The sequence below is a fragment of the Mytilus californianus genome, unplaced genomic scaffold (genome assembly GCF_021869535.1).
Source record: "Mytilus californianus isolate M0D057914Y unplaced genomic scaffold, xbMytCali1.0.p SCAF_2, whole genome shotgun sequence".
In the NCBI taxonomy this organism is placed as follows: domain Eukaryota; kingdom Metazoa; phylum Mollusca; class Bivalvia; order Mytilida; family Mytilidae; genus Mytilus; species Mytilus californianus.
In genome coordinates, this window is record NW_026262668.1 from 34,024,785 (window position 1) to 34,042,241 (window position 17,457).

General features: G+C 32.2%; 1 protein-coding gene across 1 annotated transcript in view; it reads right to left on the reverse strand.

Annotated features, from left to right (window-relative positions):
• Window positions 1-16,227, reverse strand: part of LOC127728948 (sushi, von Willebrand factor type A, EGF and pentraxin domain-containing protein 1-like) — a 57,426-nt gene extending 41,199 nt beyond the window's left edge. Inside the window, exon 1 of the mRNA XM_052236527.1 lies at window positions 16,162-16,227. The gene's annotated coding sequence lies outside the window, so the exon portion shown is untranslated. The remainder of the gene's footprint in view (window positions 1-16,161) is intronic.
• Window positions 16,228-17,457: the final 1,230 nt, after the last annotated feature.

The following is a 17,457-nucleotide window of genomic DNA, read 5'->3' on the forward strand; positions in this document are numbered from 1 at the left end:
GGTCATCTTTGCTGATTGTTAGCATTGATGTATACCTACATCGCCATATAAAATATGTAAGGAATAAGACAGCGTAGACCGAGTGGATCAACGTCTTTAATACTGTATACTTGTTGTTTGTTTTTTTGGTTTTTTTGTAATCATGCATGTACGTTCTATTATCATGTTTTAGTTGATTCATGGGGACAAAATGTTGTTTCTTTCTATAAGTCAACTTATCAGTGACAATACACCTCTTGAAATTGCAGTTATTCCAAATACATTTATGGCCCCAGTTCCCATGTTGTAGCAGGAGACCTTAACATCGTCCAGGGCCGAGAGTTGAAATCATTCTTTAGAAAAGGACCTAAATATTGTCCCCCGTCAAAAATTAAGTGGAATGAGTGTCGTTACATCATCCTGTCTCATTACATACTGACTGTATAAAATGGATAAAACGAGAAAAAGCTGTTAAAAAATCATTAGATTTTCATTCCAACTCAATAATGAAAATAGCTGATATTCGTATTAAACATTTTAGAGAATATTTTACTCTTAACAACATCCATAATAGCTCTATCTCTAGTATCAAACATAAGCTAAAAGAATTTGTCAAGGAGTTTGTTTTAGTCCCGCTGATAAGGCGGCAAATAATAATATCATTTGACGTAAATTTTATATTGAGGTTCTGCAAAAGGAAACTGCAGGAAATTCAAACTGACTCAACTCAATTTTCGGAAAATAACAACGTTAAAACAAACATAAACTTATTGCAACCTCTTCAGAAGCTGAACCGAATAACATGACAACTCATATAACTAAATATTTGTCCATTTACAAAGTAAGAATGTGAATATATATGTTCAAACTCTTTTGAGTCATTTTCAGTAACGAGTAAACGAAAGAACTATGTCAATTGGACCTGCTTTGATATGATAACTGCATTAGACTTTTACTAGATAACATTTTTGTTCACTATGGAGATTCCATTTATCGCTAAGATATCTGAATTCCAATAGGGACTATGAACCACTTATTGTGGACCTGTTTCTGTATTGTTACGAATCACAATTTATGTATAAAATCAGCATCTTTGGATGATAGTTTGGCTCTTAATAATGACGACTTCAGTATGTACACTAAAGAGATTTATTCGGGTGAACGTACTTTAAATACAGTTAATACTAACAATGAAAACTCCTCTTTCGTCAATCTTGATATCTATATTAGTAGGGTGCCCAGTCAACGAATTTGATCGAATTGGGTAAACGGAATAACACATATCATTGTAAAGAGGAGAACAAGCCTCATCGAAATGTCGATGTCGTCGGTGTTTACAGTGGTCACGATTTTCTTAAATTTGGGGCAAAGTTCAAAGCTAAAATATCAGGAAAAACGCAGAGTCACATTTAGACAGCTTGTCGCCCCTACATAAATGCGTCTAGAGCGAAATAAATTTGAATGATTAAAAGAATTATTATAACTATAGTTTCTATATCTATGACTAATTTGACATTTCTGTAGAAAAATAGGATTCGAGATTGGCATTTGTACTAATAGGGTGCACATTTACAATTTCATTCAGCTCTTGAATAACAGTAAGCTTGACCAATCAAAATTTCCAAATTTGGAATTTTTATGTAAGATTCGATACATATTTAGTTAGAAGGCATTCATAATCATTTTCCGGCTAAATATCCAATTTTCTTATGGTGAGTGTGGAAGCCCATATAATTGTACTTTGTTCCAAAACTGGTGTAATATGAACGCATAATGAATTGAATTAGCAGGTCTGAGTATATCTTTGCTCTATGGAAATGAGAAATACTGCACACGGTGAAAAAGGGGAGGGGTGTCTGTCAAAGGTATGAAAACAACTATGACAATAAGAAACAGGTAATCACTCCATCTTACACACTTATATGACTTATTGGGGATAAATTGGCTATACAATTGACGTGAAGTTAAAGATTATCTACAAAAAACAAAGTTATGTAGAGCATCGATGTATTCTACAAACACTTGTAAACAACATAGAAAAATATCGAAGCAAGTAGTCTACTGTTAAGAAGAAAGTTCACCAACCAGTCTAGGTCAGTGAGCTAATTTCAATTGTTCTTTTTTTTTCGTCATGTGAATGTCTCACTTATCATGAGTTCTAGGATAACTATATTTGGTTACTAGTATATGTTATCCTTACAAGGTCTACATGTCCGTCAGACATGGTTCACCTGACCTCGACCACATTTCATGGGTCAGTAAACAAGGTTAAGTTTCCGTGGTCAAGTCCGTATCTCAGATTCTATATTTGTATGGAATGATAGCAAGGTGTACATGTCTTTGTGGCAGAGTTCATCTGACCTTAACTCATTTACATGGATCATTGATAATGTTAATTTTACGATAAACTTATTGTATGACCTTTTTCTCTGAGACTTTCGACATAATTTAGTCATGATTAGTAAAGGATGCTGTACCTGTAGAATTCTCATTAAAAAAACTGATATCGCATCCTATTTTTTACGGTAATGATGTTTATGGTCATACTTTTCTCAGACTATTTGTGATGTCCTTTCACTATCATTCATTCATTTATGGTTATATTCTTTACAAAGCACAAAAATGTCGGCATTCACCTCAAAAGCTAACCAAACCTTTACACATACTTATTAAGAAGGGATATAGTTACGATACTGTTGTCATGTCATTAAAGATGGCATATTTTGGTATTAATATTGATTCACTCATAAGGTCTTTGCATCGGAAATAAAAACATTTATTCTAAAACAAGCTGTTGGCATGATACGGGTTATGTTCTTCTCAAATATTTTATGATGGTATGATACTAAACCACTAACTAGAGGGATTGTGCTTGATTTTCATATGATGAAGACATAATCTTTCAATCAGTGTAATTGAGGTCTGGAGCTGGCATGTCAGTAACTGCTAGTAGTCCTTTGTTAATTTATGTATCATTGTCATTTTGCTTAGTTTTCTTTTGTTACCTATTCTGACTCGGACTTCTTTTAAACTGAGTTTTGCTGTGCGTATTGCTGTGTGTTTGGTTTTTTTTTTACATTGGCTAGAGGTATAGGGGGAGATTTGAGATCTCACAAAACATGTTTAACCCCGTCGCATTTTTGTCTGCGCCTTTGTTAGTCTTGTATGATTTTTAATTTCTGTTCATTTATATGTTTTGGAGTTTAGTATGACGTCCATTATCACTGAACTAGTACACATTTTTGTTTAGGGGCCAGCTGAAGAACGCCTCCGGGTGCAGGATTTTCTCGCTGTGTTGGAGACCCATTGGTGGCCTTCGGCTGTTTTCTGCTATTTGGTCGGGTTGTTGTCTCTTTGACACATTCCCCATTTCCATCCTTAATTTTATTAAGGGGACGTCCCTTTGCCCCTTTGATTGTCTGAAGAGAGGAGGATTTTGAAAATGATTACTTTTTACTTGGCCTGGTATGAACTGAAAATGAGTGACTTTGCACAAGACAGGATAAAATGTTTATAATGCAACATGAAATGCAGGATAGTTGAGGATACATATGTATTCAAATGTCAAATGAATGTGAAAATAAATGTTCGCCAGTAAAGTCGCTGCAAAAATAAGCATGCATATCAACAGGTGAAAATAAATGATCATTCTGGAAAAAAATCCTTCCCGACCCCACCCCCGTATATAAAATTGTCGTCACTACTTGCGAGTACTTTAACATCAGCACTTTGTGTCTTTTTTCTTTATGTTAGTTGTTTTGTGCTTCATGTCGATGTGATAAGACCTTAATATAAAAATAAGGAGATGTGGTATGTTTGCCAATGAGACAACTATCCACCAAAGTTCAAATGAAGTAGATGTAAGATTAAGTTCTTTTCGTTTGGATTGTTTCACAATTTGTCTTGTCGGGGCCTTTTATAGCTTATTATATAATTCGATACTACCGATCTTTTTTCAATATATTATTTTAACAGAGAAAAAAAACAAACATTCCAATTGGAAACATGTTAGATAGATTGAACATTTCTGGTATTAAGTTATAGCACGAACGGTGAAACATTTTTGTTGTCATCACACCAAGGGTGATATAGGTCGAAAACATCATTCAAGACTATAACAAACTTGATGTGCCAGAAACTGACCGTTTGATTCTTATACTATAAATGTAACAAAAAATTCTATTCAACAAAAAGTTTAAAGTTTTGAAAAACCGACACAAAACATTTTCCTCCGAACAAAATAACAATCTACAAATTAAATTTAACTGGGACTTTTAAAAAAATATACCAACCACACAACAAGCAAAATGAGAAATGTGTTGAGTGACAACTGTCCTTGTTTATGACCTTATAGTGTAAGCAACAAAATGATTAATGACACAAGATAATCCGTGTTTAATCATGCAAAAATGTTGACTTAATTTGTGTTATAATAAGTAATTTCTCCAAAACGACTAATATTTCACACATGAAACTTGGCACACACACGCACTGTGTCTTATTGCTTTAGTTATAGTAAACAACTCGTGATGATACACCTAATAATTTTGCTTTCGATGAAAATGTGTTTAATTTCGGGTAAAAGTTTAGTCTTATTAAAATACTGAAATACTTATTCTAAAATTACTTGAATACTTTCATCTTTCGTTATATGATATATTTAATATATAAACTTTCTTCTAAGTTCTATTTCAACCACCAACAAAGAGCGCAATAATTTTTTTTTTCATGTTAAAGATTGTACAATGTGGTATCTTGAGGTACCCTGTACAAACACGAAATTTTGAAAATCGTGAACACTGGAACTGAATCTATATAAAAATGCGAGAAACGAGAAACACTATGAATCACACCAACAAACGACAACCACTGAACAACAGGATCGTGATGATACACCTAATAATTTTGCTTTCGATGAAAATGTGTTTAATTTCGGGTAAAAGTTTAGTCTTATTAAAATACTGAAATACTTATTCTAAAATTACTTGAATACTTTCATCTTTCGTTATATGATATATTTAATATATAAACTTTCTTCTAAGTTCTATTTCAACCACCAACAAAGAGCGCAATAACTTTTTTTTTCATGTTAAAGATTGTACAATGTGGTATCTTGAGGTACCCTGTACAAACACGAAATTTTGAAAATCGTGAACACTGGAACTGAATCTATATAAAAATGCGAGAAACGAGAAACACTATGAATCACACCAACAAACGACAACCACTGAACAACAGGATCGTGATGATACACCTAATAATTTTGCTTTCGATGAAAATGTGTTTAATTTCGGGTAAAAGTTTAGTCTTATTAAAATACTGAAATACTTATTCTAAAATTACTTGAATACTTTCATCTTTCGTTATATGATATATTTAATATATAAACTTTCTTCTAAGTTCTATTTCAACCACCAACAAAGAGCGCAATAACTTTTTTTTTCATGTTAAAGATTGTACAATGTGGTATCTTGAGGTACCCTGTACAAACACGAAATTTTGAAAATCGTGAACACTTGAACTTACGACGACAATCACGATTTTGCGGCTGTCCCAAGTCAGGAACTTCTAACCTCTGTTTGTCTTGTATGTTTTTATAATTTTAGGGGCAATTTGTAACCCGCCTCCGTTTGCGGGAATTTTCTCGCTGCGTTGAAGACCTATTGGTAGCCTGTTTTCTGTTCTTTGTTCAGGTTGTTGTCTTTTTGACACATTCCCCGTTTCCATTATCTATTCTAAATCATTATGATTTGTTAAATGTTCTTTACTATATAGAAAAAATATTGTTTTTGGTGAGCTAAATGGGTCGAAAAATACCCTGATTTTTTTCAAGACTATGGTGAGATAGTTCACTAATTCTGATATATAGATAATTCAATCCATCTTCGGCTGAAATGTTACATTTTTCACTGTATATTCTTTTCTAAAAGCGTCTCTAGTATTTTTGTATTATTTCCTTTTCAGTATGCAAAATCCCAAACAAATATAATATTATGGCCAAATACACGAAAGCTATTTTTTTTTGTTACAAGCTGGGTCAAAAAGCGTAGCAAAGAAACTATGTAATTATTTAAAGGCGGCACGGAACTTAAGATCGCAAATTATCAGTTAGTATGTTGTACAAATGTATGTGTTATTATAAGTTATCTCTGCATTATTCCATTGTTCTCTGTATACTGTCATATTTGTCATATATATCTTGTTATTTTGCTAAAGCAATGTTGTTTCTAATGCAATAAAGATTCATATGTCTGCAATTATAATTCTGTTGATTGGTTGAACAACACATTTGTTTTCCTCTGCTTAAAATAAATCCTTTAGTATAGTACACGGAATACGTGTAATAACCAGCATTACGAAAATGTATATACTATTTAAGCCATTTTAATTATTTATTTTTTTTACTTTTTCCCCTGAAATATAGTTTATTGAAGTTCTTCAATAATTCTGTTTTTTTGTAAAGCAAAGGTATGAAGTTAGTCATACCCGCCAAATAAATCATGATGATAGATTATATTTTGACAATTATTTTTAAAAGAAGATCTGTTTTCCTGTTATTTCGGTAAGCATTATATCTTACTTAATATAGATAAGAAGATGTGGTATGAGTGCCAATGAGAAAAATCTCCATCCAAGTCACAACCTATACTACTAAAGGAAGAGACTGATTTCATTGAGCCGCAACTCCTCTGAAACCATACAAAGTCGGAAATATTTGTGATATGACGTAAAAATGTAGTGTTTTGTATTTTCTAAATTTCTCTTTGAAACAATCTTTTTTCCACAGAAAACGTCAATTTTTCAGAAAATATCCAAATTCGGAGACCGTTATCGATCCGTGTCTTATAAGCTTTCGCGCATGCTCAGTCGACGTACTGCCCGCAAAATTTAACTTTATATATAAATAATATAGGACAATGGTGTAAATTAAAAATTACACCATTCCAGGCCCTTTTTTCCCACATAATTTATATTACCAATAATTAACAAGTTCCGGGTCGAATCCAATAGTATATGTCACAAAATTACCTGATCCCTGTTACCTAATATGTACGTTCCGCCTCTGTCAGGCGCACAACCAAACGGTGTATTTAGGATTTGCTATAAACACGGGTAACAATCACACATGAATTTCGTCATTATACAGGGAATAACTGTGCACCTTATAATCAGCGTGACTTTACCAATTGACAATACGAATTCTAAAAATCCAGGCTAAAAATAAATAAGGCGTAGGTTCTTTAATTCAGTCACGGACCCTGAGCCATGGCTCACACCGAACAGCAAGCTAAAAAGGGCCACAAAATGACTAGTGTAAATCAATTCAAACAGGAAAACCAACGGTCTAATCTATATAAAAAAGCGAGAAACGAGAAACACTATGAACCACACCAACAAACGACAACCACTGAACAACAGGCTCCTGACTTAGGACAGGTGCATACAAACGCAGCGGGTTTAAACGTTTTAACAGGCGCCAACCTTCACCCTAACCTGAGACAGCAGTGTAACATTAACATTAAAAGACACACTATAAAATGTCAATTGAAATTGCTTCACTCGATGAAAAAGACATTTAAACAAAAACAAGTAAACATACACTGAACGAATAAGTTTGATCTATGACACATTATAAATACAATATTGATAAAAGAGATGTAGGAACAGTGTCAAAAAGACAAATCTAACCTTGGACAAAAACGTTAAATAAGATAACGTGATACAGGTAAATTTAAATATAATCATTTTCTTGTTAGGAGTACTTACACATATTTTACAAAATTATTAAATTTGTTGTTAACAGTACGAGTACAGAAGTGAAAATGTATCGTCATACTAAATACTCATCAAAGGTGGTACATATTAAAAATAGTGAGACGAGATATAACACAAAATAAGTAAACATTGAATTACAGAAATACATTACAAATTGTGTCAACAGATCAAATTAATACGAAAGTTCAATTTGAAAGTACTCGCAGTTACTGAAAGCAAATCAAAACACATCCCAGGGATTTAGTGTTTTAACGCCATGAACAGTCAAAGAAGACTTGACTTGTGCAATGCCAAAATAAAAGTATTGTCAGGCAGTAGGATAGTTAGGATTTAACCTTATAATAAATATGTATCATGTTATAAATAGATAAAGCAATCTCTAAATAGAAACTAAACGTGGATGTGTATTTAAACATCCCAAAAAACCATTCGAAAAGAATACAAATTTGGTTATGTTTTAACTTGTTGATGACAAAATCGATGTTAGTGCCGATGTAAACAATATTCAAAGATCTTATTACAACATTAACAAGATAACCTTTACTTATAAGTTTGTTTGAAGGTTCGATAAGTTTACACAGATCACATAGTGATTTCCGCGCATTTAGTACAATATTACCGTAAAATTTAGGATATGAAATACCGTTTTTAATAAGGTACAGCCAAATTTACTAATCAAATCTTTGTATCTATGAAAGAATTTAGTAAATGTTTTAAGTAATATATGGTAACGAAATCCCTGACTTAATAATTTACCAGTGATGCATTGATTACGTTCGTTAAAATCTATGACATCACTACACACACGAGCATAACGAACGAGTTGGGATATATAAACACCGTATGATGGCGCCAAAGGAACATCGCCGTCTAAAAAAGGAAAATTAACAATAGGGAATGATAAATCGTTAATTTTATTTTTGGTTCCGTCTTGCTATTTGCCAGTAAGTAATAAAAAACGAGCATTTGAACCGAAAAGATTTGGATCACCACCATTTTCATTTGGATTTACTTTTCATATGCGGATCTAGGATTTTCAAAAAGGTGGACCTAAATTAGGCAATACTAGGAGATTGACATGTTAAAAGTCTATGCAGTCACCATTTATCTAGCTCCATAGTCGGGTTGTATGCTATGTGATGATAATGTGAAAGACAAAAATAACTGAATAACCTCCTCTCTTTTTGTTGGAACGCTAGACATTATTTGCAAAAATCGTGTTAGGCAATTTTGCTTAAGGTGGTCGTGAAGGCTTTAGAAGAATAAGGTATGACTAATAGATCAGAAGAAAGAGAGAAACAAAAAAAAATAATTCCCAAAATTTATCAAAGGACTGTCACTAATTTGGTCAGAAAAACAGCAATGCCTCATCTGACCGACAAAAAATCAGTCAGACCAAAATCTTTTGAGGAAAATTTGTTGTTGGTAAAATCAGAATTAACCGGTATTTCTCCAAACAGGTTCTGAATTATACTCTGTATCCGGTAATTAGCACATGTTTGGTGAAAAAAAAATTCATAATCTTTTTAAAAATTTCATGGTGTTGATTAATAATAAATTGTGAATTTAGAAAAAAAAAGTACACTATCTAAGATGTAAACAATAATGGGTACAGGAAAAACTGTATCTAAACGTTTTAATACGATTTTGGCTGCAAAATATATGATCACACATTTTTTAGATTAGGAAACGACCATTCAACTTTGAGATGGATATGGTTTTTGTTTCATTTTATACATCCGTATTATGGTATAGGGGTAAATTCAGTAAATAAATATACGTCATCAGGGACCGCCCATTTGGGGGAGAGCTTTCTGTATAAAACTGAAGTCATGTGCTCTTCTGATTGGTAGATAATGTTTGTAATAAATATTTTTTGATAGATGGATAAAAACTAGAGTTGAAAAAAAATAAAAAATAAATGCTGAATGTACTAAATTTTTTTACTACAGGGTTGAAGAGTAATGGGGGTCAGTGAAGGAATTAAGTGCGAATCTACAGTGTTTGTAAACAAGGCCATGTGAATGCCCAAAAATGCCGCATGACCCTATGTTTTTATTGTTGCAAATGATAGGGCTACATTTGTACTTTCATGAATGATATATGAAATTTTCTAATTTCTAAAGGTAAATCAGGTATAAATTTAATTCAAGACATAGATTAGCATTACAGTCAATGGGAGATTTTTTACTGAATTTACCCCTATAGGAAAATATGCATTCTGTCACTGTATTTGTCCAAGGCCACACAATAATCACAAAACTTATTTCCTGTGTATATTAATGTAATGGAAGCATTTTGGAACCATTTGAAGTTGTTTTTTACACAAATTTCTATGTTTAACTCGGCTATCCAAGATGCACTGAGTGTACTGTGAGAGGAAGCATGGGGTATATGGTAAAAATCAGTTTTTGTGCCCAGATTGAAAGAAACAATAGAAATTACACTTGAGAGTTATGATATCAATGAAAGGCATAAATATTCTCCCCATTTTGCACATATTTCTCCTCATTATGTGTAAAATCATATGGAAAATCAGAATTACCTCCCTTTGACAGTGTATTTTTTTTTAGCTGTGTTTCACCATGTTAAGTTGTAGAACAAGTTGTAAATAAGCACTTTTCAAGTATTTTAACACTTGAATAATCTGACCGCATGAAGATATTCATTTATTTTTACATAACGCATTGCGTTTCTTTATTTAAAAAAAATTGTAGATAACTTTTTATGATTACATGCCCTTCATCTATGAAACTAGTGTTGAAATGTTTGTAATTGGATTACTATGTTAAATAATTGCTTTTAAATATTCTAAATTGTTACTTTAATCTTCCAAATGCAAAGTTTGGTCATACCCAGTCTTATTTTTTCATATTTGGCACTTTTTTCTACTTCAGTTTTGTCTGTCTAGTTTTGGCGAAGAAACCATCCTGATGTTGGGGTAACAGGAATTTCTGCAGAGTGATTGTCAATGACATTTTGTGAATTTTACAAGTAATTAAAACACAAATTTAGTAAAATGAAACATAATTGTTGGTTTTTTTTGTATGAAACTGCTTACAAAAGCCTTTGAAAAGTGTTTTTGTGGTCTTTTCAGGGTATTTAATCAAAAACTTCCATATAAGGCAAAATTTAACTAAGAGTGCATCAAGACTTTAGTTTCTAGATGTACTTGCAATACTGGTCAAAGCAAACACAGAAAACAATTCATATTTATTAAGCATAGTATTTTACACCATTCTTTTACAAACAGTCAATATGCAACTTTATATACCAAATATACATTGGCCGCAGTATGGGCTGTAGTATAAATTTTCCTCTATCTTTACAAGTTCAACATTTATGAATGTTGTATTGAAACTGGAACTTGAAAATTGGATACATTACATGATTATTACAAAAAAAGAGGGAAAAGCTACTAAAAAGTCCCTTATAGGGGTAAATTCAGTAAATAAATATACGTCATCAGGGACCGCCCATTTGGGGGAGAGCTTTCTGTATAAAACTGAAGTCATGTGCTCTTCTGATTGGTAGATAATGTTTGTAATAAATATTTTTTGATAGATGGATAAAAACTAGAGTTGAAAAAAAATAAAAAATAAATGCTGAATGTACTAAATTTTTTTACTACAGGGTTGAAGAGTAATGGGGGTCAGTGAAGGAATTAAGTGCGAATCTACAGTGTTTGTAAACAAGGCCATGTGAATGCCCAAAAATGCCGCATGACCCTATGTTTTTATTGTTGCAAATGATAGGGCTACATTTGTACTTTCATGAATGATATATGAAATTTTCTAATTTCTAAAGGTAAATCAGGTATAAATTTAATTCAAGACATAGATTAGCATTACAGTCAATGGGAGATTTTTTACTGAATTTACCCCTATACCAATGTCCGTTTGCTTTGTCGTTTTAGAGTTACTGGACTTTGATCGTTTAAATTAAGGCAACTGTTCACATATTCACATATAGAGCACTAACTGCAGTATGTCTTAATTGATTTCTTCAAATCTTTACATTATTGTTGAGATTGAAGTCTCCTTTCGATTTTTTTAATTTTCTTGTTTTCCGTTCAAGAGTTTCTGAACTTTAACCGTTTGAAGTTAGTGCGCTATAGGTAAAAAATTGCCTAACTCAAATATGCCTAGATTGATTTCCTTAAAACTTTACAATATCGTTTGGATTGATAAAAAATAGCTCTATTTCGATTTTTGTAATTTTCTGTTTATTTGTTCCAGAGTGACGGGATTTCAAAAGACTGTCAGATGAATAAAAGGCATTTCTTAAATGTCATACATCCTATAGTATGCACGGATCAAATTACTTCAAAAAACTTATCACTGTTGTTGGGATTGGTGAATGTTCTCTAGATTTTGAAGGTTTGTCATTCCAGAGTTATGGAACTATGAACAGTCATAATTGACACTATATATATATATTTGCCTAAGAGTATCTTCATGCATGTTTTTCCACAGAGCCATTTTTTTTCTTGATATCTAATTTTATTTTTTTAACAATGTCAAGATGAACAATAAGGGTGTATATGTATCATGCGCTATTGGCACAGCTGTTTTTAACATACAAGCCTCAAATTATTTTTGTCATGTGAGACACATAGTTTCTTTTAGATATTTCATTGAATTTATTGACAAAAACTCTCAATCAGAAAAAGTCTTTTTCCCTTCTGCTTGAATCGGAATAGTTTTAGAGAAAACCAGTACACCTCCTCAAAGTTTAATGGTCGCCCCTTACTGGACAGTTGGGCCGATTAATTTTTTATTTTTCTACCCAACAGCATAATTGCCAGACTAGTCAGACGGCTTTTTTAAAGACATAAACTACAAATTTGCTCATATATACCAACACATACATGTATTGGTCCATGCGTGACTATTGCCAATACTACAAAGTATAAAACAAGATTGAGCTCTCTGTCTTAATGTGTTTTAATGTTCTTTGCAATGTATGTTTAGTAAATACATTCTTTATAGAATTAAGATTTGAAAACAGACAACCAATATCTACATTAACATGCTATAAACTGTAAGGTTAGATGGTTGAAACATTTTGTATAATCTATAAATATCTTTAACAACTGTCAGCACTTGGTATAATTGAAGCATAACATTACCGTTAAGGGAGATTAACGCATTGTATTTCCATTTAAACCAAAGATTCTCCGACGGCCTGACACCCAGATAAATAAAAGCATGATTAAATACACAAAAAATGCTTAAAGCAATTCATGTAGTATGTCTGATTTTTTGGCACTCAATTTGAACCATCTATTCTGCCATTTTGTAGTAAAAAAAGTAGTCCAAAGTACAAATGGTCATACATTTATACATCATATTTATATAAGGGACGGAACTTTAAAGGCCTAACTGACTTCAAAAATCAAATCAAATTGTTTAACTTATTTGTTTAAATTAGTGGTAAAGACAGCCCTGCTATATTTGTATTTAATGATGTTAAAGACAGCCCTGCTATATTTTTATTTATGATGTTAAAACTGCAGGCTCCTTTTTTCACTTTATTTCAAGGTTCATTCTTATATCTTTCTCCACAAAATTAAATTGATTCTACATTACTCTTTTCCATTTCAAATTCAAATTCAGTCAAATGTTAGAATAGATATATTTGAAAAAAAAATAATGTGTATAAACTCCACCAGACCTTGGGAGTCTAGGCAGAAAACATTTCGAGACCACAATAAAAGTATAGGTTCTACACCTATTAGCTCACCTGGCCCCAAAGGGTCATGCAAGGAAATGCCATTACTTTAAATTTCATTACTTTTCTGAAAACTTGTCACATTATAAACTTCTGCTAAATTTTTCTTGCCAACTAGAACCAAAATTAGTAGGAGTTTTCATAAATGAAGGTACTTCACCAATTTATATCTTTTAGTGTGGATCTGAAATTTATAATGATTGTAAGGGTAAAAAATGTATTCTGATTACATGAAATTGCAAAGATCTATTTAAGAGTTTCTTTGCTTATTTATTTAAAATATTATAAAAATGATCCATAAATAGCCTTAAAACATTTTTGAGTTTTTGTTGCGAATCCAAATTGAAGATGGTCACCACCACTGATCACAGTTTAACATAGAAATATGAGATATGCATATACAAAATTTCTTGTCAGAAGATGTCTCACATATGTAAATACTGTGTTACTAGGGTGATCCTATATATGAGTATTTGCGATTTTGAATGCCATCCTGAAATAAGATATGGCTACCACATTGGAACATCATAAAGCCATAAAGAAATATGCACATACATCTGAGCCAAAACCATATCACTCATTGAAAACCAAATCATGCATCCAGGGTGTTCCTTTACTAATGTTGAGGTCTGGTGCCTATCCGAAAACAAACATTGTCAATAGAATAGTTTACCTAAGCTATATCTGACAACACTTTTCCTAATTTTGAGTCCTCAATGCTCGTCAGTCTTTTACTTTATTTGGGCTTTTTTCTATTTTTGTTTGAGTGTCACTGTAGACGAAAAGCGAGTCTGGCGCAAAAACTTACAATGCGATCATTTTGAAAAGTCCATACAATTACAAATAAATGTGGCTTCTCCAAATCTTGAACATTTTAAACAAAGATTGAATAAATTAAAAATCCAGGTTAGCCATTATCAGCTGCTCAAATTGCCCTGGACACATAAAATTTAAAGTTGAAAAATACAGAATCTATTCTTCATTTATTCTCTTTTTAACAAATAAATCATTATATAAATACTACCTGAAAATATCGACAAACTTGCATATTTTTAGTTTTTTCTTTTCTAAAAACAAAATGTATAAACATTGAAGTACAGTAAGAATCAGTTGTTGGTGCATTCTATAACGAACCATTCAGATTGGACCTGATTATTTAAGGAAAGCAATCAGATGCACAATAATATAAATTGGAGATAACCTTAATATTGTTGATGTTCATAAACCTTGAACAAAAGTGAAATAAATTGAAATAAGAAAATATATATATATATGCCATTTCAATTGATATTTTATAGTGTGTCTTTCTATGTTGTGATGTTACATTATTGTTTCAGATAAGGGTGAAGGTTTGGTACCATTAAAACGTTTAAACCCGCTGCAATTGTTTGCACCCGTCCTAAGTCAGGAATCTGATGTTCAGTAGTTGTCGTTTGTTGATGTGGTTTATAAGTGTTTCTCGTTTCTCGTTTTTTATATAGATTAGACCGTTGGCTTTCTCGTTTGAATGGTTTTACACTTGTAATTTTTGGGGCCCTTTATAGCTTGCTGTTCGGTGTGAGCCAAGGCTCCGTGTTGAAGACCGTACTTTGACCTATAATGGTTTACTTTTATAAATTTTAACTTGGATGGAGAGTTGTCTCATTGGCACTCATACCACATCTTCTTATATCTATATATGAATAAATTTTAAACTAATAATCATAGCTTTCTCATAGTTCAACACTACTTCTTTATATAGATAGAGGGTTTCTGTGATTAAAAAATTACCTGATCTGCACTAATATCTATCCCAGGTAAAGCACATGGGCCTTGGAAAACTGTTTTATTAATAGTGTTTTCAATGGATAAGGAGCATTTAATGTTGCAAAAATAACAACCCTTAGTCGCTTTATTTTGAGGCAGTGGACTCTAGTGGACTCAGCAGGAAAACCGAAAAGCTAATGCTACACCATTTTATGTCCATAAATGGCAGTCTGGAAATTTATGAAGCATGTACAAAATTTCAGACAAGTAACATATGATGGTCATTTGCCCGAAGTGCAAGTTGATTAAAAAAACTAAAGTCGAACCCTGCAAAATGCCAATTTGGAGCTTTTGCTTCTTATTTGAATATGCAAGATGTCACCGTGGAACATAGTTTAACATAGAACCCTATGAGAAAGACATAGACATAGCTCAGAAAACATCTGGTGGCGTAACAACCAATTCATAAACTCAGTGGAGATAACACTGTTAAACGTACTAACAGAAATTAAACAATTACTAGCCACACTGATCTGTGTCCACACTTGTAATGATCGAAAAAGATGATCATTCAAAATGCATGGTGAAATGTGAAAATTGTCTTTCGTATTGCTGTCCATGTTGTTGCTTGTGTAGTTGCAGATGATTATAATAAGATCTTAATTTAAAAATATATCGAAAGGCAGTTTTTGTGAAGTAGTTTCGGATATTTTAATTAATCCAGCTAAATGATATAAGAAATACTACCTCAGAAAGCCGAGGTTTTCTGGTTGGAATGATACCTACTTTCGTACTTTGTTTGGATAAAGCATGTGATTACGCTCTTTGTTTATCAATATTTATACTGTCTCTTCTTGAAATATGCGGTGAGGAGGAAGTTTTAACTTTGATCGAATACAAAAGCTGTGCATATAATGATAAACTTACCTGCATTCAACACCACCAGAAGTGAAATAGTTAAAATAAGTTTTCACATTTCAACGTTACGTTTTCCCAGTTCATCAATTAATAATATGCATTACGTAAAACTTTACAGATGTATTTTACACAGAAAATTCATCATCATAATTATGCCTTTAGGCTGATCTTAACAAGAACATACTTTTCTCGGTATGCTTATGAGGTCAAGGTTTATTTCCTACAATTGTTTGTCATTGTCATTGGAATCTTTAAAGATTGATAACATAGACGTTAGTATACATGTATACAAACAAGTAAATTATAATAATAGCCGGCGCATAAAGAATACAGCTAAAAAGCAACTAGAAAACAGAGCATTTTTACATTCAGCCATATGCAACAGCACTGTAAATAGCAAAACAAAACGGCACTAGATTGAAAGCAGGATAGCTCAGAAAAATGTCAGTAATAGCAAACAAACAAAAAAACAATTCAGTCAGAACAAAAGCAAAACAATACTAGTATACAAACCAAAAACTTGTTTATCTAGCAGGAAGCAATACAAAAAATCAGTTGTCATTGATAACATGCATTAAAATTACATTTTGGATCATTTTTAAACTATTAAAATGAGGTCGTGACTCAAGCCTCATTTAAAAGCGAGTTCAATACTCGGGCTACTTCAAACCTGGAATATTTCCTATCGTACTCAGTAGTTATGAATCGGGTTTCCTGATAATGCCTCTAGGATATCTCAGCAAACTATTTCAAAGAACATACTTTTCTCAGTATAATTATGTGGTAACGGCATAATTCCGGGAACTGCTTGTTATTTAAATATTTTAAGATTCATTACAAATAAGCGAGCAAATAAGAATTTAAATTTTAGGGCCGGCACGTATATGCAAATATACACATGTATATACATACATACAAAACAAAAGGTAACATGAGCTCTTAGGAGCTCTGAAACCAACTATATAAATCAACTTCATAAACACACACAGTCAAAAAATAAACAAAAACATAAAAGAACGCAGTAGCATAAAAAGCAATGAAACAAGAGCAGAACTAATACAATAGACAAAAAGCAAAATAGAAAGCAAAGCATATAAATTCAGCGATCAGAAACAGCACTGTTTGTTGTAAAAAAATCAAAGCATAACATGAGTAGCATACAGCTCAGTAAAATGTAGTAATAGCAAGCAAAAGTAAAATCCAGCCAGAAAGAAAGCAAAACAAGATACTAATCAAAAACTATTTAATGTTACAGGAAAAAAGAAGAAATCAGCTGAGATGCAGCACAAGTTGTTATATCAAAAA